Source organism: Lepisma saccharinum, chromosome 3 (genome assembly GCF_977018435.1).
Source record: "Lepisma saccharinum chromosome 3, izLepSacc3.1, whole genome shotgun sequence".
Classification (NCBI taxonomy): Eukaryota; Metazoa; Arthropoda; class Insecta; order Zygentoma; family Lepismatidae; genus Lepisma; species Lepisma saccharinum.
Window position 1 is genome coordinate 116,041,594 of NC_139231.1, and position 26,650 is coordinate 116,068,243.

At 40.6% G+C, this 26,650-nt stretch overlaps 1 long non-coding RNA gene across 1 annotated transcript in view; it reads right to left on the reverse strand.

Moving 5' to 3' along the window:
* LOC145985338 (uncharacterized) overlaps positions 1 to 16,284 on the reverse strand; it is a 637,838-nt gene extending 621,554 nt beyond the window's left edge. Inside the window, exon 1 of the long non-coding RNA XR_014441418.1 lies at positions 16,099 to 16,284. This is a non-coding gene — a long non-coding RNA (uncharacterized LOC145985338). The remainder of the gene's footprint in view (positions 1 to 16,098) is intronic.
* Between the last annotated feature and the right edge of the window lie 10,366 nt (positions 16,285 to 26,650).

Consider the following 26,650-nt stretch of genomic DNA (forward strand, 5'->3'; position numbering starts at 1 on the left):
TTTATAGTATGGAATGAGGGACCAAATATATTTTTTTCACGATTTTTGGTGATGACATGTTTTGAGATATTCAAAGGCAAAGGTCAAGGTCACGTCACAAAATTCTATTTTTATCGAAAGGTGGGCTTGTTATATATCACTGAAAAGCTTGTTCCATTCTCTGTACAATAAGCTTTATTTGAGCTTCCTAGGCGAAATAGTGGCGGAGTTACAGCACATTTAGTATAGATAAGCGGGCTCAAAAAGGGCAATTTATGCTAACTTTGACCTTGAATAATTTAACAATTACAAAACAAACGAAACTAAAAATTTTGATAGTTACTAAGTTCCATGCATAGTTTCAACTCCCCAAATTTCATGAAAATCGGAGGTGGTCAGGTTGGGGGCTGTGTTGATTTCGCATGGATCAAATAATTAATTTGCTTTCAAGTATCATCGTTCTCGAAAATTATTTAACGTGAGTTGTATCGTGACTGTACTTTCCTTGTTAATTCGTTCTATTTGTTCTGGTAAACGTACCATTCTAGACTTTTTCAAAGACTGTTACGAAGGGGCCAAAAATTTGCAAAGAAATATTATAGCTCGTTGTTGCGGACAGGGCGGCCGAAGGGATTTTAACTAAGAAGTTGCTGCGCGCCTAGCGTTTTTTCCTGACACCACAGCATCTGGGCATACGGAAGAAATGCTATGTATTATTTTAAACGAACGCATATGAAAAGGGGGTAACAATGCAACGGAACATTTTTAGAAAAGCGATGCAGTAAAAAAAAGTGAACTGATAATTGAATGAAAGTGACTACATGATTTCGTATTTATTGTCTTATATCATTTCCAAATTGCAGAACTTTATATTGCATAGTATAGATTAACCATGAAGTTAAGCCTAACTCTACAGGCAACCACCAACGCCTTCTGTAAGTTGCCTATGCTGGTCGCGTTTCCAACTGGCGATTGGGAAGCAGCCAATCAGCGATCAGTTGAATTTTCTTCGACAGACATCGGGCATTCTCGAGTCACAAGGCACCAAACGCTGCTAGCGGGAAGGTTAATGGTACAACTGCACACGTGGTCCTACATGAGGGAGTTTCACACGCAAACAGGCAACTGGCAAAAACAGAAGTACGCTTGGCAACGTTGCTTCGGGAGAGCGATGTGATTCCTTCATCTTTTACTTCGCAACTGAGTTTGTTGACGCCCATCGCGCCACACCCCCGAAGACGACTGGGGGACAGAAATTGCCAGAAATAGCCGTCAAGGTCAGCCGCCAGTTGGAATTGCGTTCAGTATAGTACTCCGACAGTTGTTTTCTTTATACAGCGTATTTGCAGAAGATTCAATTCAACCTACAAATGTATCAATATACCCTGTACAAAACACATCTTATTACTAATATCGTTGACCCTGCACAGCAACGGTTCAAACCTAGCTTAACATTCCTGACTTTTGACTAATCTCGAAGACGCGGATGGGTTATGATAATATGAGATGGATGGAACATATTGACAACACAACACAAGGCACCACAGAGAGTACAGGCGCCAGAACCTCGTTTGCCTACAATATTGCAGTTGCTGCGTTGTACTACGTGGAAGAGAAGTTGACAATTGTGTCTTCAGCAGAAGCGGCACCTTCATATAAATATTGGAGGGGCAAGATTGTCAACAATAATTTTTATATGTATAAAATATATACAGTGGCGGCGATTGGGTTCCAAAACTAGGGGGGCAAGGTTCAAAAAATGGGGGGCAAGGACAGTTTACTTTCCCTTGGTACATAACGTTTAGCATAGCACGAGGGAAAAAGTGGCAAAAAGTAATGGGGACAACTGCCCCCCTTCGTTCGCCTAATAGCCGCCACTGTGTGTATATACTGTACATCTTGAGGAATTATGGGGGAGAAGAAAGTGCCTTGCCCTACTAAAGTCGGCGGCTGTAGGCTTCAGACACTCCTGACCTGAAGCTCGGACATAAACGGATTGCTATGTGCAAAAGCGAGATTTTAGTAGTTTGGTCTAGTTTTATCATATCTTTGAAGGAAGAAGCACCCAAATAATTCTGCGTGCCACATCCTGATCTAGCCTAACTCGTATCAAAGCTAAGATTTACGATTTGTCAACTTTTGAAAGAATTTTTCTTTTATCGTCTTGCTTCTCAGCTTGCAGAAACGGCGTGTAGATGGCATCCAAAATAAACAAACACGAGGTTCTTTGATGTGGACCACCACAAACGTCTCTCTCTCGCACGCGCGAGCAAAAAATCAACCCAAATAAGAAAGATGGACCTCGATTTTATCTCCGGAACAAGGAAGTCGTAAGTTTTTCCCCGCTGACGAGATTTTTAAAAACCTTCTCAGGGGAAAAGGAACATTTGCAGCCTTCCGTTACGACCTACATACGACTCTACTTTCCTGCTAGATTTTCCGCATTTTGCTCAGTGTTGTGCTTCTCTTTGGGGGAAGATATCACCGCAAAAAAATGTCAAAAACTTATGGTTTATTTATCAGTTTTTAACTTGCGTGGTCCAGTTTACTTCAGAAGTTTGTACTTAAGGCAGAATTCACACCGAAGCGACAGACACCAGGCGAGACGTGTAGCTTGGGAACGAGCCAATCAGCAGCAACCTTTCACACCGTGGCGACCGTCGCACAACCCTGTGACAAGCAAAACGTGTCGCCTGTCGCTTGTCGTTTCGGTGTGAATTCTTCCTAATATCACTGAATTGTTTCCTCCAGTGTTTAAGCTTGTACAACCGCAAAGATAACAGTAGGCAATCCTATTAATCAGAATATTTTACTATAAAATATCTGGTAACTAAGATTCTAGCAAAAACTAACATAAATTTAAGGCTAACCTCTCGTGGGCCGGTAAAATGTGCCAGACCCAGTACCGGGATGCGGTCCGACAATTAAAAATTTAGAAATTGCAAGTAATGGTCATACAATTTGATACTAAAACTGTTTTGTTATTAAATATAGGCTAGTGACATGTTTATTGTTACACCGGGCATTAAAAGAATAAAAGCCACTTCATTTCCAATGCACTAATGCAGCAATGATACATTCAGATATCACATAGACCTCTCGAGATTTTATCTTAGAAACATTGACTATTTTATGTTTCTGAATATATTATATGCATCACGTCCCGCTTCATACCTGATCTGACTTTAAATATGCTTCTCTGATGAAGCAGTGGTAACACCATCGGCTTGTAATCAGGGGTATCGGGTTAGATACTCTGTAGACGCACATAGCTGTTCGCATCCTGCTTTAAACTGTAGGTCCCGTGTCGATTAGTCTATCTGTGCACGATTTGAAATCGAAACTCGACGAAACAAAACCACGAAACTGAAGAAGTTGGAAGGGCTTATTCTCTTCCACTTACTGTGGAAATCAATCGAACTTCTTAACCAACCCACCCGGTGGAGGCACATAGTGGTTCGGATCCCATTTTAAACTGTAGGTCCAGTCTCGATTAGCCTTACGGTGCATAAAGTGGACTTTAAACAGCAACTCAATCCATCAATCTTAACCAACCCTTTCCATTTCCTTCACTACATTAATTCATTTTCATTTGTGACATCATACCGAGTACAGTAACCCCCTTTATAACACCATATATGAATAACTCAATATTCTGACCAAGGCAGAAATTATTTTATTATAAAATAAACTATACGTTTTTTTTAGTAACCACCAGACTTACGTAATACGCAACTTACGCAAATAACTGTACAGTCACGGATTCTTCTGGGTTGTAACGATTCTACTGGCTTTCAATACGATTGTTACAATCCAGCAGTGTCCATGACTGTACGTCGCTGTCACAAGATATTCTTTTATTTGAAAAGTGCTATTTCAGTTTGTTTTTATATTCTTTTATATATTTTTCATACTTTTATAGTTTATATCCAAGTAAATACTGCTGCATGATGTTTTATTTATAAAATAATAGTGTGTAAATAATATACAGTAAAACCTCGTTAATTCGGACTAAACTAAGTTGACTGGTTTAACGAAAGTCCGGATTAATTGAAATAACCTAAAAGAACAGTAGAAAGTGCATTAAAACTCCGTTTATAGCAACAAAACACGTTTATTATGGTGTATTTAAAGGGCATAGGTCTAAATACACTGTACAGTACAGTACAAAGTCTGTGGGAAACAGAATTTCATAAGTGCTTGACTTTTTTTTTCTTTATGAAGTTCTCTTGTTGACTTCTAGCCACATTTAAAAACTTGCATTCTGCTTTTCTTTTATTTTTGCCGTTTGCCTGTCCGGATCAAGCGAAGTCCGGGTGATCGGGATTCGGATTAACGTGGTTTCACTGTATTGCAGTTTCTTACGAAGTCACACTTAAGCACTTAAGCAATTTACAAATTTACTTACATAAAATTCAAGTTACGTAAAGGTTTACGGAACGCATTACTTACGTAACTCGGAGGGTTACTGTACACCGGTTATTCGCATCTACCCTTTTCTCAATTACCCTCCTCTTAAAAAAAGATGAAAAAGAGCAGGCCGTTGAAGCCAAGGGACGCACGGGAGCATGCAATTCCAAAAACAAAAATGTATATTTCATTTCTAGTTTAGGAGGAACGGCGATGAATTAGAACCGGGAAAGAGGTTGACAGTTAAGTAAAACTGACGTTAAGAAATTGCAGACTTGGACGGCGAATGCGTTCCAATTTCCTCGTACCCAGTTTGCCTCGAAATGAGATTTGCAGCGAGTGAAATATATGCAACTGTTTCGCTGGGTTAACAAATGTTGTGCTGTTCTGTTGCTGTGCTGTGGAGGAGAAGTTGGTTTCTGTTGCTGTGCTGTGGAGGAGAAGTTGGTTTCTGTTGCTGTGCTATGGAGGAGAAGTTGGTACGGTCTCCTTTCACACACACACACACACAATCACTGATTTCCATGCAACGTAACTTCGGCCATATTTTCTTTTTCTCTTTTTCACAAAGCAAAACGCAAGTTGCTTTATAAAGATGCAGTATAAACGTAAGGGCAGCAGTAAAGATAGAATTACTACAAACTAATAATAATAACGCACTATTTGATTATCTTATTATAACTAGGGCGCGGAAAAATATGTACCAAAAACAGTAATATGTGTACATATACAGGGTGGGTCACGAATAAGTAACCCAGCTCCACACTATCCCATGCCAGCGTTTACATCTTATTGTTCTTTTAAACGGGGACAATTTCCAGCACCTCGTACGAAAACTATGTTACCAAACCTTTAAAAAAAATGATTGCTGTAATTATAAAGTAGTAGCTATACGTTATCCACTTGCCCGTTGTTTCAGTTTGATACAACTTGTCCGTGCCCCACTCTGTATATGTATTTAAAAATCCAAAAATACTTACAAAAAAATCAACAAATATATCATATTACCAGCATCTTCGTCTTATTTTCTTAAACGCCGACCTCCGTGGTGGAATGGTTAGCACAGCGCACTACGACCCAAGGGGTCCCGGGTTCGAATCCCAGCCTGGGCATTCTTTGTTCCCTTTCATCAATTTCCTCACGCATTCTCATCGTCGCGATTAGATAAATGTGGCAGAAAAGAGACGTAAAACAACCTAATTCAATCAATTCAACTCTCTATAAATAAATTTGCTGAAGTCACACAAACGAACAGAAGCATATCTCTAAACCAATATTTAACTATATATGCTAAGAAAGTCCTGTTACTTTTTCAGGACACGATCCCCATTTCAGTAAAGAACAATAACTTCAAATGTGAAACTTCTGTTATCGTCTAACAGGGCTTTATATTAGCTAAATCTTTTCACTTCACACAAAGTAATAGGGCATATTTTAAGTTGAACAAATCTTCTCGTCTGTACTTAGTAACTATTGTCTGCACTTAGCACTCTGTTAATATGCAAAATTGTATTGTACCCTGAGATTTTCTCCAAAAATGAAAACATTATTTTCCTTCCGTGTCACCAACTGATCCACACTGTCAAGAGAAACGACTGTTGAGGACAATTTCAAAGATGTCCCTTCAGAATCGTACATTCCCTTGTGCAAGGGCAGCCTCAGGTGACGGTGAGGGCGAAAGTGTCTCCCTGAGAAAAGTGATGTAAATCGAAAAGTGAAATTTTAGCTTGAAAACATGGGGAGGTGCGTCATGAAAGACAGCAGATTAAGTGATCTGTGATAGGTGCATCGTGATGTTGATTTATTTTACTTCGCTTTTTGTGCCTCCACTTTTGGCTAATTCGCGAAGATGAGGATATGATGAAATTAATGAATGGACACTCACAAACATCCATTACCAGGCCGGGATTCGAACCCGGAACTCCTGGCGTCGTAGCGAGATGTGATAAACACTCCGCCACGGGGGCCGAGGTGCATCGTGAAAAATCAAAAGAACTGTTCAACAAGTTGCCAGGTGTTTGTGAAAAGGAAGCAAGTCGCTATTTAAATAGTGGACTCAAGTTTGAACTTAACAACACCACGTTATTTTCAATTCAATTTCAATTGTATGATTTGTAAAACAATAATAATAATAATAATAATAATAAAAGGTATAATGTGAGTTTTTGTAACTGATGGGAAATATACTAAATCTTACTCTGCCCCTCCTCCCCCAGTGCTCGAAGTGGAATTCCTAGCTGGAAGAATGATTGCCCAGTTTGGGGAAAGATATGGGCGATGCTTTTTGAGAACTTTCTTAACTGGGGAGATAGCATTACTTCCTGAAAGAAAATACTTGGGGCGGACTTATCTTTGTGTATATGTTTGTATCAAAAAATTAATAGTGGCCGCGGTGGCTCAGTCGGTAACGCGTCTGACTACCATGCTCAAGGTCCCGGGTTCGATCCCCAGCCGGTTCAAATCCGTTCTTTTCTAACGTTGGAAGCGGCTCCAGCGCCCAGCCAGCGTCGATTGACATGGGTACCTGGGGGAAATCCTGGGGGTAAAGGCGGTCAGGGGCGTGATGCTGATCACATCACACCCACTCACGACCGTATCAAGAAAGTGTGGAGCGTTACCCCCACCCCCTATACGGCTAAGCACAGGGGAACACTTTACATTTTTCTTATCAAACATAAAATTGACAGTAAATGTAAAATAAATGTACTAAAGAGTAAAATATGTAAATATGCACGTTTTTAGGCTATATTTGGATACACTGATTTGAGCTGGAAATGTTTACAGAAAAAACATATAATTACCCAGGTCCTAATTATGCCGTTAGAAACAGCAGATGAAAGAAAGTAAAGCTTTGTCGGTGACAGTTTCGCAATTGGATAATACACTTGACAGAGTCGCATCGCAAAATACAATATGTACAGATTTTCGAAGCATCCCTAAGCAAGTCTGCCTAATCTTCAATGAGTGATCTCTCGATTGGCTACAGACTTTTCCCATCTGTTTTATTTTTGGAATTGCGAACGCGCGGACAAGTTTCTTCCACTTTCTCGCACCAGGGGTGGGGAAACCGTGGCAGGTGTAACATTTTTAATATAGAGGCCGGCTGTGCGTAGCGGATATGTCTTCTTCATCAAACGAATGCCAGAATTGCCACCAGTCTGTGCGCGATTGTTCCACCTAAGAATATTCTGGGATAATCATCCTCTGGCATCCTCTAACAACTCAGTGGATAACATTTCCGAATGTCAAGCAGGATAAAAAACATTTTGTAAGATCATTCTAAAGGTTTTTGAGGTAGTAGCTCAATCCTAACTAATCCCGAATATTGTTGATTAGTTTGTTTTAAAATCAATGAGGGTTAGCACTTTGACTATACTCTGTCCCATTATCTCTGTAGCACGGCCGCGGCAGAGAAGGGGAGGAAATCGAGTGGGCAGAGCAAAGTGTAGTCGTTTCCCCCACCTCCGCGTAACCCGTTCCTCGCACGTGTTCATTGGTGGTGCCGTTTCGCGTCACAACTTGCGCAGAGACTTGTTTTCGTTCGCTTGCTCCAGAGATAACCGGGACAGAGTATACTTACCCTGTAGGTAAATACAAAGACAATGGCTTCCCGTGGCGTGGTTGTAACGTTGTTGTCTTGTTATCAAGGGAACAGATTTCGATCTCTCAAACAATTTAACCATTGTCAGGAATGACACAGCTAAAAATCTTGGGCCGATTTTTGACGAAATTTTTGATTGGACAGAAACAATGTTAGAAAGCTTATGGAACACTTAGGAATCTGAATCGTTTCCGTGACGTCCTCCCTACGGAATGCAAGCTAAGACTCATCCAAGCATTAATCTACCCATTGTTCGACTATTGGGATAATGTTTACGGTCCTCAACTGTCGCAAAAGCTCAGTAAAAAAATACAATGATACATTTTTCAAGCAAAAAGTTCTGATCACATTCTTCCATTTTTAAATAATAATCAGGTTCTTACCATGGCAAACAGATGGAAGTTACACTATATCTGTTTCATCAACCGCATACTGATAGAAGGTAAACCGCAGTACCTGTTCGAGAAGATGCATTCCCGTAGTATCCATCAGAATGTTACCCGCAAGCGGAACAACTTAGATTTACCCCATCATTCTAACCACGGCCTACAAATCATCTTTCTCCTTTTCGGCTCCCAAAGCATGGAATGCATTGCCTGCGAACATCTCAAGTATAAACAACCCACTAAATTTCAAAGGTAAAGTAAAAGATCTGCTGTTAATGGAACAATGGCAGAGTCGGGGAACGTACTGAAGGTGTCAAGTCACTCACTATATGGTATTGTATTATTGTATTATTATTACTATTGTATTTTGTATTTGTAGTTAAACTTTTTTCTATGCAACTAATTTCTGTGTATTTTGTTCCCTTGTATCTGTGTATTATTTTACATTTAGCTTACTGCTTCATACGCAGTTTATCTAATGTCATATGTGTTTTCATATTGACAAAGGTTAGGTGGAAGAGCAGCCCTTGGCTGAATCTCGCCCGCTTAATGAAAAATTTATTATTATTATTATCTCCGGTGATTCGGAGCACAATTATACTCCATGCTCAGTCCCGATTAGCCTATCTGAGCCTGAAGTGGACTTAAGAAACAAACTTTGACAAAAGAAAAAAACAATTTGCCTTATGTTACGTCACGTTTTCCGCATCTTTAGACTAATAGCGACCACGATAATGATTGATGATTTGATGGAATTGATGAAGCCATGCATACAAAGTAGCAGAACCTAAAAGATTCATTGGGGAAGTCAAGAATCACTGATGTTATTGTTTTTATTAACAGTGTCTCTAAGATGCACTCCTTATCAATAACTATACTCTGTTCCTGGAATCTGCGGAGCTAGACCGCGCATAATGGAAGAGAAGGGGAGAATGCTAGTGCACACTGCTGCAAATGGCTGGTAGCTGCACTCACTTCTCCTCTCACGCGTTCATTGGTCGAGCCCTCTCGAGTCACCATTTGCGCAGAGACATGTTTTGAGACTATTTCTTACCTATACCGGGTGGTCCATCTATAATGATAGTATGGAATATCGCATGCAGAATGCATCCAATCGAAAAATTGCACAGAAGAAAAATTTGATACTATTGAGGGGGTAAGTCAATGGCGCATAAATTTCGTCGCCGCCACCCACCCCTTAGGGGGGGTGGGGGTAAATGTGAAATTTCAAATGGAACACCCCCATTCATTTTACATATTTGGATTCCGTGTTGAAAAAGAAGTATTTTTTGTTCGAAAAATTTTGTAAAAAAATTGCAACTTTCGAACATTTATAAACATTTGGTAGTTTCAGTTTCATTTTGTTCTCTTTATGTTTTGATTTCCGTTGAGAACATTGCAAAAACGAATTTTATTCAAAACATGTGTGCAAAGAATTCGGCAAGAGAAAATTTGTTTGCAATTTATGTTTTTGTGTAACAATAAATAATATTAATTTGTTCCAACTATTTGGTTTCAAGGAACAATTTCATATGAACAACAAAATTAAGTATGTTACTACAAATTAGTTATCATTTGAGGTACACAAATAAATGTTTAAAGGAGCAAATGTTCAAAATGAACAGGATGACCTTGGGTGTGTCTACAAAACCCTGTCTTCAACCAATTGTTCCAACAACGACAGAAAACATGCGGCAATGAATTATTGATGCTTGTGCCTCTATCACTCCTGACATTTTGGGACGAACAGTGTGGAGCTTCAGACACAGTGTTTTGAAATGCATTGAAGAGAATACGGTCATCATTTTGAACATTTGGTAGGGGTGGGTGGCGGCGACGAAATTTTTGCGGCATTGACTTACCCCCTCAATAGCATCAAATTTTTCTTCTGTGCAATTTTTCGATTGGATGCATTCTGCATTCGATATTCCATACTATCATTATAGATGGACCACCCGGTATATTGGCAGTAAGATGTAGATGGAGTTGTTACAGTCAGATTGGCATGTAGGTAGCAGAAAACTTTGAGGGCAGTTGGTATATTAAAAAGGGCAGGTGCATGTGTAGATTTTACATTTTTTACACACATGTATCCAGTTGTTTACAAAATCTTTCTCCCCCTCTCTCTTTCTTCTATCCTCTCCGTCTTGCTATTTATCTCTAACTCTAGCCTTTCCTTGCATTTGTCTACCATCCCTTCTTTCACTCGCTTTCCATGCTTTCTCTGCGTTATATTTCGAGAGTACCTGGTGCAGTTCCCGCCACTAAGCGTCTACGAATTGTTGTTGTCCATAGTGTTGTGCAAACATAGCTACTGACTGCACGATTACTTTATCTTCCCATGCCCTCCATATGACTTCACGGTATTGCAATGTACGTACAATGGGTAGCTTTATCCATTTTTGTAACATCTGCTATAACTGCAACTTTACACATTTTGTGCTATGACGCGGGTTAATCGCAACGACGAGGATAAAATAGATGGTGAGACAAGACAGTACCTTGATCAAGATTCGAACCTGAGACTTGTGTCTTAGCAGCGCGTTACTCCAACCGCTTCGTCACGGAAGACGGCGACTCATTCCATTTACCAGAAGCTCAACAATAGATCTTGCAACTACACACGGCCAATGAAAGTAACCATAAAGAAGTGAGAGTTATATCCTTCCTCGTAACTCTCGTCGGGCAATTCCTTGATGCTAAAAACGATGAAAATTTAAAACAGAAAATTCAACTCTTGTCGCATTTGCAATTTTTTGGGAAGCCACATGATTTGTCATGCTTTCACATTCCCTTGGAAAACTTTCAAACCGAAAGACCAACATGACAAAATTACAGCCCATCCCGTCTGATGCCAGGCCTCATTATAGCCTTGTGGCAAAGCGGTAAGCAAAATGCATGTATTATGCATGAACCGAGGGAGATTTCGACGTTGTCTGTTTGCTGGTGAACGAACCAAGCTCCCTCGGTTTTCTCCCACTCCTCCGCCATAATTTTGCATATCCTGGTAACTTCCCTTGCCTCGTTCCGTATTTTATCTAAAACAGAGAGGACATTTTTATCTGAATTATCTGCCATGAATGCAATATTGTCCTTATAGACGGAGGTGCGTTTAAATTAGCAAGTCGTTTGCAACATGATTTCCCCGAGAAATGCATATCTTTAATGCAGATCGCTGTAGCAAAACTTATGTCTCGAAATGATGCATTATAGTGGCACTTGGCAGCAAGCATATGACGTGTTTGAAAAAAGAGGGGGCAGGGATTCGTAGACACTCGCCTCCCTCCCCCCTTGGTGATTAATTATATAAATCAGTAGGATATTTGCAAATTTTTGTAGCAAAAGCTGACAAGGTGCCTTTATGTGATGACAGTGTCCGTCTGTGTCAGTCATGTGGCGCAACGTGAGGCCTAACTTTGAGGGGGAAAGAATCGAACTTGGAGCTTAACTTTGGATGGAATAGACTTGAAAAGTTTAGCATCTCATAAAAATAGGGCCCAGGATTATTTGCTAAATAATTGTGACATCTGCAAAATCACACATATTACTATATTTTACATTTTTCCTCTAACTTGTTAATTTTAATTAAGATTTTGCATGGCAAGTGCCCCCTTGTCCCCGCCAAGTTACGTCTATTGGATCAGGTACCGGTGTTTCATAGAGAGAAAATGCGAAAATCGACATTTTTGGCGGAGAATAGTTGCACAAGTCCAGAGGTCAACGCACCGAATGCCACTTCCATTGCTTAAGTTTGTTCAAGTTTTTGCTTCATGTCAACTTTACCTGGAAATTTAATTTCTAAACTCGCTTGAATTGATGTTTTAAGTCCACTTTATGCACAGATAGGCTAATCGGGACTGGGCCTACAGTTTAGAATGGATCCGAACCAAGGTGCCTCCATCAGGTATCGAACATGGAACTCCTTGATTACTAGGCGACGAAGTTACCAATAGACACAATCAACCTCCTCAAAACTTTAGCCCAACAAGTGACGTATGACTTATCGATCTGTGATGCTAATGTTTCCTCTTCCTGGAGTTCAACACCTTCTCATTGGTACTTCAACGCCACACAATTATCTCTCGATGTCTGTAGGAGTCAATTTATTGTCAACAATCAACAACAGTTCACTTTATCGGTATCTAAAAACTACACAATGTGTTAATATACATTTGTTATACTACATGGATATCCTTCCTCCCGATTATTTGTACGTGAACAAGCATATGACCGCATTCAGGAATGGAAGCCGAATATATGACTGCATCAAGTCGAATCAGAAAGATTCGATGAACATTATTCCTCAATAATTACAAAAAACAAAAATATAAAAATTTTGTGGATTGAATTGAAATATTATTATTTCACCGCAAAATAAATTCTCTCTATCGTATATCACACAATTAAAAATTCGGTAATTATTTATGTTACCTTCTAAATCTCTGAAACAAATACCTATGATTTAATTATCTGTTAGAAAGATGACATTAGATGTATCTAAAGGCTTATGCAATAGTTATTTTCGAAATACAAATTATCTTTCGTCACTTCATTACAGAATCATATGAACAACCAATATTTCAGGTGCACATAACGGTTGCACGTAAGGTGCGCTTCTAACTTGTGTCAAGGAAACAAATTGATAGTTCGAGTCAAAAATATTTGGATTTTAATGTGCTTTTTCCTTATTTTACCTCACTTTCCCGCCTCAACGCTAATCGTGACGATGAAATATGAAATCCATAAAGAAACTTACAAAGCAACACTCGTGCCGCGAATCGAACACAGAAACTTTGTTTCAGTAATCGTAAGTCAACCGCTCAACACTCGCGGCCGCCGAGACAGATTGGGATATTTCAAGCTATTTGAAATATAAAGATAAGTAGTTTATAATAAATACTTGGGTCTATCGTATATGAATAAATTGAACATATGGTAGTGGCCTTCATGTTCAGGTAGGGTAATCGGGACTACACCTACAATTTAAAGTTGGAATCGGACCACTTTGTAATCTGCCTCCACCGGGATTCGTAGCCGGATCTCCTTGGTTGCAATGCAACAGTGTTATCATTACGCCATTTTGCGAGGGGCGCATTTTATACATGCGATACAATACTATGCATTCAGTGGCCGAGCGCGTTAAGTACCCGACCTTCGATCTCGACACCGAATTGATCTTGTTCGAGTCCCGGCTTAGGCAAGGATGTTCCTTTGTGAGTAGTCGTTCGTCAATTTCATCTCAAAATTACTCATGCTCATCGTCGCGATTAACCAAAAGTAGTAGAAAATCAATGCTATGTAAGAAAAATACATCATGAATTACATTTATATTATGTTCTTGTAAGTATTGTATCCTTACTCTGCTTCTCTTATTGTTTTTGCTATCCTCGTCACTATATGGGCGCATTAAGAGAGGGGTCATGGGAGTCAATGACCTCCTTCAAAAATATATTCAGCATATTGAAAAAAATTGTGCAACATTTCTTTATACGTGTAAGAATCTGACAACATAAATAGCCTATTCTAAATTATTTGATCGAGTAACTAAATAAGTTTCATGCAAGCAAAATGCGAAACTGTTCCTGGATGGTTCATTGGGAAGAGACGTGTACTTCAAGCATGACTAATCAACTTTTTCTTTCAATTCAAAGCGGATATTGCGACTGTTCCTTCTCGCTCTCCGTGGATGCTTAGAAGGTGTGCGGGAAGTGAGGAACAGAGGGTTGACGCCAGCATAAACTCCTAAAACGAGCAATTTAAGTAAGTGTATATCATCGGGATATACCTAGATATCTCAAATACAGCGACCGCCTATCCCAATATATATAATTTGACTTTCTATTATTTTACGTCGATATAAGCTAATCGCGACGATGAAGATGATCAGTTGAAATGGATGAAGGGGTTATCACAAACGCCCAGAACTCCAATCTCAATCCGGGCGCCAGAACCTCGTTAGCTTGCAGTTTCTAGATCGGCACTACGTGGAAGAGAGCTTTGACATTTGAATCCCTTCTGTAAAGATCGCCTTTTTACATTGCCAGATGTTACGAACAATGATCGTATAAAGGCATGTGGATATAGTGGTGACATCTAAAATAATAATTAATCCGCAACCCACGGGAGAAAGTCGTTCATCCTCCAAGGCTTTACTGACACACACATAGGATTAGTAAAAGGGTCCTGCTTACTAACACTAAATGAATAATATCTCACCCGGAAAAAAATCACAAAGGGTGTCAATACCAAAAAGTTGTATATTCTAAAGTGCGGTACAAAACAATAAAATTGAAAAATTGTGTGACATCACAGCCATTGTCACGTCATCGTTTTGAGTTCGATTTTGAGTTGAGTTGGGAGCCCACTTTATGCACAGAGAAGCTAATCGGGACCAGACCTACAGTTTAATGTGGGAACCGAACAACTTATGCCTCCACCAGGTAAAGCATAATGGTAATCTATGATTTGAATTTCTGTTATTTAGTGTCACTTTTTCTGTCACTTTTGGCTAATCTCGGCGATAAGAATGAGTGATGTTTAGATGAAATTGATGAAGCGACACTCATGCCAAGGCAAGGACCCGAACCCGGGAAAACAGTGGCGAGATCGAAAGTCGGCTACTTAACGCGCTCGGTAATCAAACCGGCCATAAATGCTTAGAAGAGAAGGAAGTCGATATACGTATATAGTGACAAAATGGGAAGGGAAATAGTAGCAAGTAAACGAGAGAGAAGTGGAAAGATAGAAAGAAAGGAATCAAGAGATAGAGAGAGAAATTAAAGATCAAGAAAGAGAGAAAAAGAAAAGAAATGAAAAAGGGAGAGAGTACCAAATTAAAGAAGTTTAAGAGAGGGAGAATAGAGTATTAGAGAAAATGGAAGATAAAAGGTAGTGAGGAAAATCATCTAGAGATAGAAAGTAAGGAAGAAGGAAAAAAAATAAGTAGGGTTAGGATTTTCATGACCTAACAATCACCAAAATATGCAAAATAAAGTATGCTCTTATGACCTAAAATTTTACAAAATATGCACTATAATTTGAAAAATATGCCCTTATGCCTGGACTATTTCAAACATCAATATCTAACGTATGCTGAAATATTTTCATACACACACTCTTTTTAGTTCACTTTATGGGCCCTGCGTTGTAATACACAATGAATACTTTCTCTAAATTCTCAAATAAAAATGAAAAAGATTTTGCTGCAGTCAAAAACTCTCGAGTAAACATGGGAGTAAGACCGAATCCACTTCGAAAATGATTGTATATTTCTTGCAAATGCAAAAATATGCTGAATATGACCGAAATCCATCAAAATATGCTCTATCACGCAGAAATGCCAAAATATGCCCTTAAAAAGCAATTCGTTTCTTCACAATCTGAATTTCTATATATTTAGGGAACACATCACCCTTAGCAAAAATGCTAAGTCATAAAAATCCAAGCCCAAATTAATAAGTAATCACTGAGAAAATAATCCAAGTGGGTGTGAAGCCAGTGACACCCCTAAAAACCCCCAAAATTTCCTCAACACCCCTTAAAATTTTTCACACCCTATTTTTTGTCATTTCGGATCCAAATCTTTCCTTACACCCCAAGATGGAAAATTCTGGATAACACCCTGGGTCAAGTGACCCTCCCTGGCCATCCCAGTGGTTGCCCACGTACAGACACACGATGACCTGTGTACTAACTTCTCTAATGGGAGTCGAACTCACTCACCTTTACTTTACGGCATCGCTTTGCTGCAATTGATCTTGACTTTTTCCTTAAAGACTCCAGAGGACTGAGAAATTAGGCAGTAACCTTTCAACACCACTGGTAATCAATCCTTAAGGCGTAAGGGGAGTTGCTATCTGACACAAGCCTCACCGATAGACGTGTTGCACAGGAACGACGCACCGTTGTAACAATAGTTTCCTTTAAAACGAAGCACAAAACTTAGACAACCGTTGTCTTCGGTTAAAATTTAGCGGGAAATAAGGGGAAAATAAACGCGGGAACAAAAAAAGAACAAGCTTTTAGGGAACCTGTCCTAAGTGCTTCACGGGCATTGGTTCCAGCAATAATGGTTGCGAAATAAAAATCTCTCTTTTTTTCGCCCTTGATGTTTTTGGGCGATTTCGCATTAACCGGGGATCGAAGAACGACCGGACGCAACTTCCTGAACCGGGTCCCGCTTTCGCCGCGACTAGCGAGCTTCTGTCTCCCGCGCGAGCGTCCCGGTTCAACTCGATGGTTGCGCGGTCTTCCGCTACGTGGCAGCACCTGTAGGGAAAAAGTGTGGCCGCGGAGGGCATGCCCAATGAGCGGCCACAACGATCATGGTTCTCTCTCAATTTCTCTCACCCTCTCTATTTCTTTCCTTTTCTTCAGTCTTTGTGTTTTTCTCGCTTCCTTATTTCCGTTTCACTAGTTTCCTTTCTATCTATTTTTCTCGCTTCTTTATATTTCAGTATCTCTCTCTTCCTATCTCTCTCTCACTCTGTTTCCCCGATTCAGCATTCCTTACCCCTTCCTCTCTCTGTTTTGCCTCTTTATCTCTTTTCTTCCCTCTCTCCTCATCTCTCTCTTTCTCTCTTCCTTATCTCACTCTTTTTCTCTCTTCATTTCTCTTCCTTATCTCGCTCTATTTCTCTCTTCCATACATCTCCTTTCTCTATCTGCTTCTTTTGCTACCATATGTGTCTGTTACTCTTGTTTCCTATCTCTCGCCGAACCCCGTTGCGGAGTGGTTAGCACAGCAGGTCCCGAGTTCGAATCCCGGCCTGGGCATGGGTTTTATTCGTGAGTGTCCCTTCATCAATATCATCATCCGCATTCATCTTCCCGATTATCCAAAAGTGGCAGAAAAGCGAAGTAAAATAAACCAATCAATAAAATTCTAATATCTCTCTTCTTCTCAAGGTTTAATTTCTCTTTGTCTCCCTCTCTGCATGGGCGTTTCTCTTTGGACTTGCTGTTTATCTCATATCTTTCTTTCTCTCTTACCTCTCTCTCTATGTATGTTTCTATATTTTTCAACCATTCCTACCGTTTCTCTCTCTCCTTACCTATCTACCTCCGCTCCTGCTTATAAATGAATGAAAGTAAAGAATAAGATATAATATTCGGAACCATTGTTTCAGATACCTAACATTTTAATATTTATTTCCCAACCCATACGATCTTGTCCTTTCAAGAAATCGAACAGAAGTTCATGCCGTCCATTCCCCCTCATCAGACCTGTTCCTTCAAGGTTTCTGACGTGCGGTCACTTCTTTGTAGACGGGCAGCGAGCCAATATCAAGTTCTTCCCTCCCAGTCTGGCGATCAAGTAGAGAACTCCTCTTGCCAACATGCAAAACAGTGTGTCCGTGTTCCCATCAACGGCATCGGCGAAATGCACACATGCTCGTACCCAGAGCACCCTTTGAGGCATCCGAGTGATGAAAAGACAACAAGGTTCTCGCCTGCGGGATCTGGTAATAGTGTCTCCCTTCAGATCGCCATCTTGTTCTCTCAAGTGAAACGTGTCCTTTTTCTTTTAGGAGTTGTATCTGTTGAGACTGTGTATCCTTTCACCAGCGCTGAACAGCCTAAAGACCGAAGAGGGACAATATAAACCAATTGGGGCCTATATACTCGTAAACTTGTTGGAATTGTGTTTACTGTGTAATCCGGCATGCAGCGTGTAGCATGATGATTAGAGATCTTATTTTCATTGATTGATTGATTTGCTTTGCTTTACTTCGCTTCTTCTGCCACTTTTGGCTAATTTGCGAAGATGGGAATGAGTGATGTGATGATGAAATTTATGAATGGACACTCACAAACATCCATGCCCAGGCCGGGAATCGAACCCGGGACCCCTGGCGTCGTAGCGCGATGTGCTAACCACTCCGCCACGGGGACCGGCTTTCAGAGACCTTGTAAATAAAAAATAGATCAATAGATGGCGTTGACCTTCCTGATCATTTGAATTCTGGATAATTGATTGACTTTGTTTAAATACTTCGCTTTTCTGCCACTTTTGGCAAATCGCGAAAGTGAGGATGAGTGACGGTATGATGAAATTGATGAAGGAACACTAAAGGTATTTTCAGTTCTTACGGCGGACGCTCTACATGCTGGCAAGGGAAGTGGGAAGCGGAAAATACGCCGCAGACCAAGCAGACAACATCGGTGGCGCCGAGAAATACGACGTGGAGGAAATAGGTACTACGTGCACCTCGTTCTACAGGCTGCTGCGTTTCTTATCGCGCAGGATTGGTCGCTTCCCCGCTCCCCACTGCCCTTGCCAGCTTATAGCGTACCCGCCGTAAGAACTGAAAATACCTATAGCAATGCACATCCATGTCCATTCGAACCCGGGACCACTGCCGTCGTAGCATGCTGTGCTAACCACTCTGTCACGGAGGTCGGAAAATGCTAGATGAATCCGGATAAACGAGTCGCGTAACACATTTTATAGAGGTAGGAATGATGGACAATTCGGACCATGCTTTAGTCGTGTTTGGAAAACAAGAAAATAACTCATTAAATTAGGTACGCACAGGAGATGTAGTTACTTGATTGTGGAGCACGATTGAACGCCAATGATTAAACTGAATGGTGGATGAAGGGCATTATATAAAGTATAATTGCCCTAAAATATAAGAATTCACAAATAAAAATAGTATGGAGGAAAGCGGAAGTCTTTAAAATCAAAAAGTTGTGTCCTTAAGTGACACCATATTTACTTGTCATCGGAAGAAATAAAGGTTTTAAAGGGGACGAAAGAGAGAGGAAAGAATCTGTAAAGAATGAGTGATATAAAGGAGAGAGAGCTTTCTCTTTATCTCTTTCTCTCTCTCTCTCTATCTCTCTCTCTCCATTCTGACGCTTCCTTATCTCTCTTCCTCCGTGTTTATCTCTCATATCTTTATTCTTTCCAATTTCATTTCCTCCTCTATGTTTTTGCTCTGTATGTCTCTGACGCGAGACACGGAGAAAGGAAAGAGGAGACAGAAAGGAAAGAAAAAGAGAAGAAATGAAGATGAGAAAGCACGAGAGAGAGAGAGAGATGGAGAAAAAAGTAGAAATAAAGACAAGACAGGAGTGTGCATGATCAAGCAAGAGGGAGAGAGAAATGTACAAGAGAATAAAGGAGAAAAACAAGCAAAAAAAAAAATGGTCAAGTAGAGAGGCAATAAATAAACACGAACCAAGATATACTAAAAGTGAGAAAATATAGTACGCTAGAAAGAAAGCGCAAGAATACATGAAGAGAAAAAATAATTTAGTATGAAGGGGTAAGGAAAGCATAAGTAGGCAATTTTCCTTATTCTGTTATGACAAGTGGTCGTTTGAACCTCCCTGCAGCTGCCGTGTGTGTGCGTTTCAAAAAGTCACGTACAGTAGACTCGCGATTAACCGAATCCCGATTAACCGAGGTTCCGGGTTAACCGAGGGAGTGGTTGGAAAACATGGCGCTTCATAACGCACCCCCTGTTTGTTGACTAGTAAGTTGGAGTCAAGTCACCGTCCGCCATGCACGTGTCCGTTACATTGTCGGTGTATCCGATTGTCACATTATCACATTCTGAGGGACTGAAGGCGATCGAAGCTGCTATAGCCTACATTGAACAGCAAGAAGAGCTTAATCTACTCTCCCTACAGCGTTGGCGTTACATCGTAGCGTCGAAGAAAGGAAAGAGGTTAGTCCAAAAACTATGAAAGACTTTTTGAAAAAGTAATCTTCTCATTTATGTTGTACTAGTAATAAATAATTACTACACAGTTTTAAGTGTTGTTTCGTCATTTACGACCTATTAGCACAGTATATCCGTATTATCCGAGGTAGTCTCGGTCTCAATTAGCTCGGATAATCAAGAGTCTACTGTATTATTAATCACGTTGACCTTTACAAAATACCCTAAAATTCCCCAAAAGCCGATAAAATGCGGGGGTGGGGAGTTCTCGTATACCGTTGTACACACTGTACCCACATTTACAATATTCCCTATCACCCCTCCCTCCCTTCCCGCTGATTTTGTTCAAATTTAAAGGACTTCTGGACAAACGCCCGGAAAATATCTCTATAATATCCTTGATTTTAACAGAATGATCCAATGAAAGATCCTATAATGGAAGGCGCAACACACAGTAAGGAAACCCTTGTAATCTCCTTGAAAGAGTGTATGATAAACATGTCACGCTAGTTTGTATGCTTTAGAAGCGACACGTGTATAAAAGTGAGAAAATATTTAGGCCTGCTATCTAGAACGTAAATCACTGCACAGGAACGTAGCTATTTAGCGGTGGAATCACGGTTCGAAGGACATGCTTATCAAAGACATAGATTGTGCAGTTCCTTTCGCTGATGTGTCACTAGCTGCTACATCTGCGGCTACGGTTGACTGGATTCCTTCACTCGTGGCCCAATTGAAAAGGAGGAAGAGGCGGTTAGATCTCTCGGTCTCTCTTTAACGTCGTAACTCTGTTCTCTCGTTCTTACTTTCTCTATCGCCTCTCATTCTCTGTCTAAACCATCTTTATATTTCTTCTTCTTCTCTTCCACAACTTTTTCTTTCATTGTTCTCTTTTTGTTTCCCTCTCTCTTCCCCTCTTTTTCCATCTCTTTTCTCTTTCAGTTCTCTTTTCCTCTCTTCTCTGTCTTTCTTTTCCATTCCACTGCGTCTTTCTTCCTATCTTCTCATGCCCTTAGTTACATTTTGGGAATGTAGCTCACTAATCATCACTCATCCTTGATGATAAAGCACTCTCTGCTCGTGGTGAGCTTGGTGGTAAGGCGCTAGAGGTACTAAATGTACACACTTGAATGGCAACACATGACACTTGAGTTTCACACCCCTAAAGACTGGATCAGAATGGCTAATGTAAGGATATACCTGTCTCTGTACTGCAACTGAAGATCTGCCGTGAGAGGTTATGCTTGTGACTGTACGTAGAGTCTGACTTGCGACAAGCGTTACCACACTTTTCCTAGAACCTCCTCCTCTCTCTCTATTCAATCGTAACTTGCTCCTCAATCACTGAATTAGAACTGACACCGAACTCTCTGCCTCCCAGACATTTATTGCAATTCAATTTACTAAACAAAGGCACAGTCAGGATTTCGTCCGTTTACATGTTTATACCGCTGATGACCAGGAAGAGCTTCAGTGCTGTCTGACACTGCATTCCTGTGATGTTTCTGAATATTTCCTGATTGGAAAACGATGGTTGAATGACTGGAAGTTGGAGTTCGTTGTCCATAATAATGAAAAGATACTACGGATCGTTACACTATCTTACCTTCCATCCTTCCTTCTCCTTGAAACACACTTCCTCAACTTGGAATTGAATTGAAGTGCTATTTTAAGTCCACTTTATGCACAGAAAGGCTAATCGGGACTGTACCTACAGTTTAAAGTAGGATCCGAACCACTATGTACCTCCACTGGGTATCGAACCCGGGACTTCTTGACTACAAAGCGACGACGCTACCTCTGCGCCATCGGGGAGGCCCTTCCTCAACATTGACAATCATGGGGAGTTAGAACTAGAGAGCAACTGGGAAGGCGGTCGTCTGCTACCTTCGCGCAGCGCGTTGCTACATCTGCGGCCGAGTGGATATGCGATGTATTTCGCACGCACCGCAATGAAGCGATGATGATTTTCCTTCTTGTTTGATGCAATGAATCTTTCGCAAGAATGCAGCTCTCGCAGCTACGATGTCCGTCCTTTCCATTAACATCTTCCGTCCATCATTGCATTTTCTATATTTAAACCCCATGCTCTTTAGAATACGCAGCATAGACCATCGGCTGCCAACAAATTTACATTCCGCCTTCATTTTCTTTGCGAGTTTCAATGATGTAGGAAATTCACCATTTCTGTACATGTTCAAAACTTCCCTGCGTAATATGCTCTTATCGAAATCATCAATATCGGTAACAGGCTTTTCGCGGCGAGGATTTTTGCCTGGTGATCGAAATACAGCACTCCCACTTGCACGAACAGATTTTTTCCCCTCGCTCACAATTCTCTGTACTGAACGCAAACTTACCCCGCACGCCGCGGCAGTCCTTTCTTGAGGTCTGGCAACATGGCACTCAGCTTCGCCCTCCACAATCGTTTTCTGCTCGGCCTCGATTTTAAAGTAATTGTACACGTTGTACACGATCTCACGTGCTTGCTTGTGTAAAACACAACGCTTCCTATTCTCAGCTTCCATTGTGCACACGGATACACCAAATATTGCTACTCCAATAGCCACAACCAAAACAGTAAATCACAGTGTTCAAAAGTCCGCGCGCGGAAAGACAGTTGCAGATTCGACCGTACTGGCTCCAAGTCAGCGTTGCCAGCCTCGCACGGGAAACAAACGCTGCTCACTGAATTTATTCTGTACGCTACTGGAAAGGGTAGTAGAATTTCACGCTTATCAGACATTTTATTATTTGCGTTTGTAATAATAATAATAATAACAAAATAAGGAATAATAACACCAAACACTTATTTCGCTGTTATGGTTCTGTTTACCAGAAAATATTTAGGTCGAAATGAATTCTTGGACTGTTACACGTATATTATTTTCTAATAAGTGCTGTAACTTTCCAGTTCTTCGTTGTACGGTTGTACTTTCCATTTTTAATTCAATACATTACAGAATTACTGGGAACGATTTCTTTGGTTAGCGTTCTTATTACGCGTATGGATGACTATGGCAATAACACTAATATAATACAGATACATTGTTATTGTTACCCGTATTGATATAGCAATTTTACATATAATAATACGTACAACAATAACTCAAACATAACTGTATGACATGATGGTTGCCGTTATAAAACATTGCATAAGATCGTGGTGGCTTGAACCCAATCTATTCAGTATCAACTTTAAATATTTTGTTTTTTGATTTTATGTTTTCAGTCCACTTTATGCACAGTAAGGCTAATCGGGACTGGACCTACAGTTTAAAGTGGGTTCCGAACCACTGTGTCATGAACCTCAACCGGGTATCGAACCCGGGACCACTTGATTGCAAGGCAACGACGCTACCACTCCGCCATGGGGGAGGCCCTTTAGATATCGTGTTTGCCTCACGGACCAGATAAAAGGCAAAACGTTCTCTGCAGGTTTTCACGCGTTTTACTTTCCGTTCCAATTACCCACACCTTTTCCTATTTCGATACAAACAGCTGTCCCTTGCCTCACCGACAATGTAGACTTTGAATTTGCACTATTTATTTGTTTGGAATGAGTTGCAAGGGAATAGGTACATAATGCTTGGATTGCTGTCCCTAGTTGTGGCGGTTACATTTTACGGATGGTTTCAGCACTTATAGCTATGGTTGGCAACGCTGCCTTTTCTTGCTCTGCGCACCCACTTTCCACCCGCCTTCCCAGATGCTCTCAAGTAACGACGCTGGTTGCAGTGATAATGCGATCATTAGCGGATTAAGTGTAATGTTCTCAGAAAACATGATTTGTTCTCAAGAAGAAAAGTTGCAAGAAACAAAACTGGTCTCCCTTGTATGTCAGTGTGAGCAGCACCTAGAATACAGCTTGAATCGTTCGCACTTGTAACAAATGTAATGATGCCATGTACAGTCACGTACAATTAAAACGGGACACCTAGATCCTGGAATACTCGCTTTCCTGTGTTGTTAAATCTACGGCGAAGGATAAACAGCAAAAGCAAATGTAGAATAGCACGTTCCAACTGTAGAGTTAGGCAACACCCGTCGGAAGCGAGTATCTCACAATCTAGGTGTCCCATTTTTATTGCCGGTGACTGTACAACGTATGTCGACGTCAGTGCGCATGCGCTGACTGGAAGACTCCAGTGGCAAAATAGAGGTGAAATGGAAAAGGGGAACAGGTTCCATGAAAATCTTTTGCTGAAGTAGAAACATTGAAGCTTCACACATGGTGACATCGCCGGAAAAATACGTCAGGAGGGGGATACTGTTCTGAAACCTATACCTTGTCCCAGCTAAATGTGGAGCAAGGCCGCGCATAGCGGCAGAGAAGCGAGGGAAATCGAGTGGCCAGAGCGAAGCAGTACACCCTGCTTGGAAGGCTGCTAACTGCAGTCGCTTTCCCCACTCCACGCAATTCCGTCTCTCTCGCGTCTTTATTGGTGGAGCAGTGTTGCCAGGGAAATTTGGACCGAAATTTTAGCCAAAAGGGAAAAGGGAATTTCTATGAAAAAACACCACAATTTCAGGGAAATTTTAAGACATCTGACTATATTATTACAGTATATGTTAAGTTCCAGTTCCATATTCACATTTTCTGTTCTTTTTTTCTGCTCTCTTGAATATAGCCTGCATCTATTTATATTTCTGTTAAGTACAACGCTTTTCTGCTCCTTCGGATAATAGTAACGATGAGGATTAACGATTAAATGGATTCCAGGATCCAAAGCTGGGACATTTGGTCGGGAAATGATGAAAGTGACATATATGTGAAAAATTTAACATTTTTTATTCACACGGACATGGACCAACGGAAATACTGCTACTGCTGCTTCCACCACCACCACAACCACTAATAATAATAACAGGCACTGCTACTACCACTACTAACTAATACTTATTATTATTATTGTATGATTTGCTTAGGTGAAGGGAAAAATTGGTCCAAAAAGGGAAATTGTGCCCCTTGGAAAGGGAAATTATGGCCATACTGTGGCAACACTGTGGTGGAGCCGTCTCGCGTCACTACTTGCGCAGAGACTTGTTTTCGTTTGCCTGCTCCACAGTTAGCTGGTACAGAGTATACAGCGTTGTTTCGTTCAAGTTTATACCTACCTTCCTTATCGTTTGTAGACTTTCTCCCGTGGTCGGACAGCATATGCAATCACGTTTCATCGTACTTTAGTAAACTGGAAATAACACACACACACACTCGAACACAGCATAAAAGGCAATGGGAATTTCGATGTACAAGGTGTCTCAAAAAGTAAGGTGAATTTTCGATTTATTGAAAAACGTGCATAGAAAAAAATATGAAACTGTAGTATGTTTGACACATGGTATCACACTAAAATTCGACATAGGAACCACTGCCTTCGAGTGCATATCATGTGAGGTGGGTCAGGGAAATGCCCATTCGGTGGTGTTTTTGGTCCTCACTCAGATTTTTGGGCACCCAGCGCGCACACACTTTCCTGAAGCCAAGTTGGTCATGGACGATACTCCTCACTGAACCATATGAGATGTTCAATGCATCAGCAATGACATGCAACGTGACTCTTCTGTGAATCATCTCATCCACGTCACACACATAGCTGTTGGTGAGGAACGTTGCTGGTCTGCCACTTCTGTCATCATCTGTCACACTACTCCTACCACTTGCAAATGAGTTGCACCAGACATACACTTGTTTCTGCGACATAACACTCTCTCCATAGACCTCCAACAACTCTCCATGAATTTCAGATGGTTTCTTTCCCTTGACCTATAAAAAACGAATTACACTGCGCATCTCCTCCTTGGACTCATGTTCAAGTCTTTGCGCCTTCTTTGAATTGCTCTAGGTACCAGACGGGTTGTCGTAGAAGGCTGTAATTGCCGTCAGACTTGCATCACCTTGGTATCTGACACATGCAAAAAATTTAATTAGCTACACAAAAAACTCTGGGTTTTACAGACAAATTCACCTTACTTTTTGATACACCCTTGTACATGTATGACCAGAGACGCAATACTCCGCGTTCTAACACCGATGCGCGTTTCCTCACAATTACATATGTAACGCCATGTTACACTCACATGTAATTCCCTGGCAATAGTGACTCTTCATGTCAGCTAATTGTGTGACATGACCTGTGACATTTTAACAGGTGCACTACATAGCAATTTCACCTATGACAACGCTGCAGTAGATGTGATTACACGAATAAGAGTAGATTTTTTTTGACATCTTTGTTCCAAATATTTTTAGTGCTGAAATGAGCCAGACGATTATATTTCGATGTTTTTTCTTCATTAATAACTTTTTACATTCACTTTCGGCTAATCGTGATAAGGATGTATAATAAATCGATAGTGGAACACTGAGAAATAACATTCTAGTTATGCCCGACTCAATCTTCGAACCTTCGGCGGAGAAATCGCGGGTCATCGATTAATGTTATCCATGTGACGGGAAGGAAATTCAATGTGCAATTTCAAATGAAAAGTGGCAATAGAAATTTCATCAAATTTTCAGGGAAACTTGAAGATATATAGTTCATATGTTAACCTTATGCTCAATAGAGTATGAAATTCAAAACTCCAACTAACTTTTATAA